Raw genomic sequence first — 6,940 nt, 5'->3', positions numbered from 1 at the left:
CCATTGTGAATATCTGGGTCATGAAGATCTTTTTTGTATAGTTCTTCTGTGTATTCTTGCCACCTCTTCTTAATAACTTCTGCTTCTGTTAGGTCCATACCATTTCTGTCCTTTATCAAGCCCATCTTTGCATGAAATGTTCCCTTGGTATCTCTCATTTTCTTGTCTTAGCATCCAATAATTTGTTCTTCTCAACCCCACCCCCGCCCATACATTGCTCCTCATCCCAACATAACCACCATATGTTCTCTGTATCTGTAAGTCTTCTGCTCTGTTGGTATATTTGCTAGTTTGTAGTATATTTTAGATTCCACATATAAGTGATATCATACAGTATTTGTCTTTTGTTGTTGTTCAGTCACCCAGCGTATCCAAATCTTTGCAACCCCGTGGACTGCAGCACACCAGGTCTCTCAGTTCCTCACCATCTCCTGAAATTTGCCCATGTTCATTGCATTGGTGATGCCATCCAGCCATCTCATCCTCTGACACCTTCTTCTCCTTCTGCCTTCAATCTTTCCCAGCATCAGGGACTTTTCCAATGAGTCAGCTGTTCACATCAGAAGACCAAAATACTGGAGTTTCATCTTCAGCATCAGTCCTTCTAATGAGTATTCAGGGTTGATTTCCCTAAAGTTGACTGATTTGATCTCCTTGCTGTCCAAGGAACTCTCAGGAGTTTTTCCCAGCACCACAGTTTGAAGGCATCAATTCTTCAGTGCTCAGCCTTCTTTAAGTTCCTGCTCTCATAACCGTAAGTGACCTCTGGGAAGATCATAGCCTTGACTCCACGGACCTTTGTCAGCCAAGTTATGTCTCTGCTTTTAAACACTCTGTCTAGGTTTGGCAGCTTTCCTGCCAAGAAGCAAATGTCTTCTGATTTCATGGCTGCAGTCACCATCTTCACTGATTTTAGAGCCCAGGAAGAGGAAATCTGTCACTAATTCTACCTTTTCCTCCTCTATTTGCCATGAAGTAATGGAGCCAGATGCCATGATCTGAGTTTTTTAATGTTTAATTTTAAGCCAGATCTTTCACTCTTCTCCTTCACCCTCATCAAGAGGCACTTCAGTTCCTCTTCACTTTCTGCCATTAGAGTGGTACCACCCGCGTATCTGAGGTTGTTGATGTTTCTCCCACCTATCTTGATTCCAGCTTGTAACTCATCCAGCCTGGCATTTCTCACTATGTTCTCAGTGTATAGATTAAACAAACAGGGTGACAGCAGACAGCCCTGCGGTATTCCTTTCTCAACCTTGAACCAATCAGTTGTTCTATACAGGGTTCTAACTGTTGCTTCTTAACCTGCATACAGATTTCTCAGGAGACAGGTAAGATGGTCAGATATTTCCATCTCTTTAAGAGCTTTTCACAGTATATTATGATCCACACAGTCAAAAGCTTGGCATAGTCGATTAAACAGAGGTAGATGTGTTCCTGGAATTCCTTTGTTTTCTCTATGATCCAGCAAATCGTGGCAATTTGACCTCTGATTCCTCTTCCTTTTCTAAACCCAGCTTGGACGTCTGGAAGTTCTTGGTTCCAATAATGCTAAAGTCTAGCATGCAAGATTTTAAGCATGACCTCACTAGCATGGAAGATGAGTGCAATTGTCCGATGGTTAGCACATTCTTTAGTACTACCCTTCATGGGAATTGGGATGAGGATTGGCCTATTCCAATCTTGTGGCCACTGCTGGGTCTTCCAAATCTGTTGACATAATGAATGCAACACCTTGGTGGCATCATCCTTTAGGGTTTTAAATAGTTCTATTGGAATTCCCTCACATCCACTAGCTTTATTACCAGCAGTGCTTCCTAAGGCCCACTTGACTTTCTCTTCAGATGTCTGGCTCTGGGTGGCTGACCACATCATTGAAGTAATCCAGTTCATTTGGATCTTTTTTGTATTCTTTTTTGTATTCATGGATCTTCCATGTATTCTTTCCATCTCTTCTTGATCTCTTCAGCATCTACTAGGTCTCTACAATTTATGTCCTTTGTCATGCTCATCTTTGGGCAAAATGCTCCTTTGATATCTCCAACTTTCCTGAAGAGATCTCTAGTCTTTCGCCTTCTGAGGTTTTCTTCTAGTTCTATACACTGTTCACTGAAGAAGGCCTTCTTGTCTCTCTGTGCTGTTCTTTGGAAATCTGTGTTTAGTTTGATATACCTTTCCCTTTCTCCCTTGCTTTTCACTTCTCTTGTTTTTTTAACTGTTTGTAAGATCTCCTCAGATAACCACTTTGCCTTCTGCTTTTCTATTTCTTTGGGATGGTTTTGTTTGCTGCCTCCTGTACAATATTACAGACTTCTATCCATAGTTCTTCAGGCATACTCTTAACTAGATCTAATCCCTTGAATCTATTCATTACCTCCACTGCATATGCATAGGGGATTTGGTTGAAGTCATACCTGGCTGGCCTAGTGGTTTTCCCCACTTTCTTTAGTTTAAGAATGAATTTTGCTATGAGAAGCTGGTGCTCTCAGCCACAGTCAGCTCCAGGTCTTGTTTTTGCTAATTGTATACAGCTTCTCCATTTTCAGGTACAAAGAATGCAATCAATTTGATTTTGATATTGGCCATATGGTGATGTCCATGTGTAAAGTTATCTCTTGTGTGATTGAAAAGGGTATTTGCTATGACCAATGCATTCTCTTGGCAGAATTCAGTTAGCCTTTGCCCTGCTTCATTTTGTTCTCCAGGGCCAAACTTGCCTGTTACTCCGGGTATCTCTTGACCTCCTACTTTTGCATTCCAATCCCCAATGATGAATAGAACATCTTTTTTTGGTGTTAGTTCTAGGAGATCTTCATAGGTCTTCTAGGTCTTCATAGAACTGATCAACTTCAGCTTCTTCAGAATCGGTGGTAGGGACATAGACTTGAATTACTGTGATGTTGAATGGCTTGCCTTGGAAACAAATGCAGATCTTTCTGTCATTTTTGAGGTTGCATCCAAATACTGCATTTTAGACTCTTTTGTTGATTATGAGGGCTACTCCATTTCTTCTATGGGATTCTTGCCACAGTAGTAGATATAATGGTCATATGAATTAAATTTGCCCATTCCTGTCCATTTTAGTTCACTGATTCCTAAGATGCCTATGTTTATTCTTACCATCTCCTGCTTGACCACGTGAAATTTACCTAGATTCATGGCCCTAACATTCCAGGTTCCTATGCAGTACTGTTATTGAAGCATTGGATTTTACTTTCATCGCCAGATCTACCCACAGCTGAGCATCATTTCTGCTTTGGCCCAGCCTCTTCATTCTTTCTGAGGCTATTTAGTAGATCTCTTTTGCTCTTCCTGGGTTTCTGTGATAGCTCAGTTGGTAAAAAAAAATCCACCTGCAATGCGGGAGACCTAGGTTCGATCCCTGGGTTGGAAAGATCCCCTGGAGAAGGGGAAGACTACCCACTCCAGTATTCTAGCCTGGAGAATTCCATGGACTACAGTCCATGGGGTTGCAAAGAGTCAGACACAACTGAATGACTTTCACTTCGCTCTTCCCCAGTAGCATGCTGGACACCTTCAGACCTGGGGGACTCGTCTTCACTGTCATATCTTTTTGTCCTTTTTTACAGTTCATGAGGTTCTCACAGCAGATATACTGAGGTGGTTTGCCATTCCCGCCTCCATTGGATCACGTTTTGTCAGAATTCTCTGCTATGACCCATCTGTCTCGGGTGGCCCTGCACGGCATGGCTCATAGCTTCACGGAGTTACATAAGCCCCTTCACCATGACAGGGCAGTGACCCGTGAAGGGGTATTTGTCTTTAACCAGTTTTAATTCTCTTTCAAGAGCATGCAGGAGTATGGTTGACAATGTAGTCACAGCTTATACCTCTGAGAATGTGAAGGTGTTGAAATAACAAATTGTCATTTTTCAGTGGCAACTATGTTACCTCCAACTTTTTCGTAATGCTGTTTCAAAATTTCCCTCATGTAATTCAAGACTGTTGGTTTTATCTTGATTTTCTCCACAGATCTTAAGACAGCTGTTCATTTTAATAGAACTTGAGGTCTTTGAACCCTGAAAACATTTGTACATTTTTTAAAAAGTTTATTTCTGTCTTTGCATTCCCGAAACTAAAATAGAAATAATTTAATCTTATTTCTATAGTAAATGCTTTATTATAGTCATCAATATTTACATTTCTGAGACTTATTAGTCACCCAGAAACATACACACATACTTTCTCAGTGTTGAATGTTTTCAAATTTAATAACTTCTAAACCAGTTTTTGGAACCTATCACAAACTGTTGTGCTAAGTTATATATGAAAGTGTTAGTTGCTTAGTCGCGTCTGACTCTTTGCCACCCTGTGAACTGTAGCCCACCAGGCTCCTCTGTCCATGGGATTCTCCAGGCAAGAATACTGGAGTGGATTGTCATTCCCTTCTCCAGGGATCTTTTCAACCCAGGGATCAAACCTGGGTCTCCTTCACTGCAGGCAGATTCTTTACCATTTAAGCCACCAGGGAAGCCCAAGTTATATATATGCATGAATCTAATTTCTTCACTGTTAGAATATAAGCAAACTGAGAAGTACTGTCCTATACTGTACCTTAAAATAAAAGAATGAATGTGCATTCATAAAAGAATATTCATTTATCAAAAAATATACATTCTAGATGATTTTTTGACAATATTTGGAGAACTCTTTTATAAAAATTTGAGAGCATCCAAAAATAAAAATATAAAATTTACCTTTCTTTTGAAACAAATTATTTTGTGTTACTTAAAAACTTAAGTTATAAAAGATCTAAATCAGTGTCTTAGTTTATTCAAGACAATAGATGTCCATGTTGATTACCCTTACATGCTGTTATTTGATTGCTCAGTCACGTCTGATTCTTTGAGACCCCATGGACTGCAGCACACCAGGTTTCTCTATCCTTCACCACCATCTCCCACTTATACATTCAGAAATGTCAATTTTAGGGTTCCTCTAGGGTCTGTCCGGCATCACCAGAGTGAATTGATCAGGGAGTTGAAAAGGGCTTCAAAGGTGGCAAGTGAAGTCAGTACCTCAGTAACCGGTCAGTATATGTTTTGTGCTTTATTCTTTTATCGCAAAAAAGAGAAGAAAGACTGCTGTGAATGAAGATTCCTCTGCATTTTAGCACTGCTTTTTCTACTGTAGTTGGCTTTTGAGTGAGGATGACAATGGAAGAGATGAAGAATGAAGCTGAGACCACTTCTATGGTTTCTCTGCCCCTCTATGCAGTCATGTATCCTGTGTTTAATGAGCTAGAACGAGTAAATCTGTCTGCAGCTCAGACATTGAGAGCAGCTTTCATTAAGGCTGAAAAAGAAAATCTAGGACTCACACAAGACATAATTATGAGAATTTTAGAGGGAAAAAAGTGTAGAAGTCAACTTCACAGAATCCCTTCTTCAAATGACAGCTGGTGATGTAGAAGAGTATATGATTGAACCATCAAAGCCAGAATTTCAGGACCTAAACGAAAAGGCACAAGGACTTAAACAAATTCTCAGTAAGATCCCAGATGAGATCAACAACAGAGTGAGGTTTCTGCAGACAATCAAGGATATAGCTAGTGCAGTAAAAGAACTTCTTGATACAGTAAACAATGTCTTCAAGAAATATCAATACCAGAACCGCAGGGCACTTGAACACCAAAAGAAAGAATTCGTAAAGTACTCCAAAAGTTTCAGTTATACTCTGAAAACTTATTTTAAAGATGGCAAGGCAATAAATGTTTTCATAAGTGCCAACAGACTAAATCATCAAACCAACTTGATACTTCAGACCTTCAAAACTGTGGCCTGAGAGTTGTATATGTTAAGAGACATACTTCTCAGTGGCATCATTGGACTGCCTTTATCTGTAAATTTTAAAGTTTGACTGTATAAATTATCAGTCCCTCCTGAAGGGATCTAATAACCCAGGATGTTGAATGGGATTATTGCCATCTTACACCACATTTTTGTAAAATGTAGCTTAATCATAATCTCACACTGAAGATTTTGCATCACTTTTGCTATTATCATTCTTTTAAGAATTATAAGCCAAAAGAATTTATGCCTTAGTGTGTCATTATATAACGTTCTTTAAAAGAATTGTAAATATTGGTATTTGTTTCTGACATTTTAACCTGAAAGTGATATGCTGCAAGATAATGTATTTAACAATATTTGGTGGCAAATATTCAATAAATAGTTTACGTCTGTTAAACATTTCTTTACTTGAAAAAATGCATATATATATATATATGTGAATATATATATGATCAGAAGACCAAGACAACTTGGTGTAACATCTGCTGCTGCTGCTAAGTCACATCAGTTGTGTCCGACTCTGTGGGACCCCATAGACGGCAGCCCCCGGGCTTCTGTCCTGGGATTCTCCAGGCAAGAACATTGGAGTGGGTTGCCATTTTCTTCTCCAGTGCATGAAAGTAAAAAGTGAAAGTGAAGTCGTTCAGTCGTGTCCAACTCTTCGCAACCCCATAGACTGTAGCCTAGCAGGCTCCTCCATCCATGGGATTTTCCAGGCAAGAGTACTGGAATGGGTTGCCATTGCCTTCTCTGGTATAATGTCTAAAGAACTTCTAATGGAGGCTTATTAGCAGTTTATCAGGTAATAAAGCTACAAGAATTCCTATTTTTTTGTCCTTAATCACTCTGGGCAAAAAGTAGTTAATGGAGATATTTTTGTTAGTTACGGTATTTGAGATACTGAGTATTTTTCCAACCTTTGTTTTAAGAGACTTAGAAGAAGTAGATGGCAGTTTACAGTGTCTTCACATTCTACATGTCTACACAGAGCCATGTTTGAGCTCTGTGACAATGTAAGATTAAGTCTTTCTGGCATGCTGGGCCGTAATAAGCTTTGTGTCTTTTTTCCATATATAGCCACAACTAATAGTAATTTGAAGCTATATCGATGCTAGTTGGTTTGAAAT

General features: G+C 39.4%; 1 pseudogene; it reads left to right on the top strand.

Annotated features, from left to right (window-relative positions):
- The first annotated feature begins 4,990 nt into the window (after positions 1 to 4,990).
- LOC102269410 (programmed cell death protein 10 pseudogene) lies at positions 4,991 to 6,050 on the top strand (annotated as a pseudogene).
- The last annotated feature ends 890 nt before the right edge of the window (positions 6,051 to 6,940 follow it).

Source organism: Bos mutus, chromosome 8 (assembly GCF_027580195.1).
Source record: "Bos mutus isolate GX-2022 chromosome 8, NWIPB_WYAK_1.1, whole genome shotgun sequence".
Lineage (NCBI taxonomy): Eukaryota > Metazoa > Chordata > Mammalia > Artiodactyla > Bovidae > Bos > Bos mutus.
The sequence above is the reverse complement of the archived record's forward strand: the minus strand, read 5'-3'. Positions and strand labels throughout refer to the sequence as shown.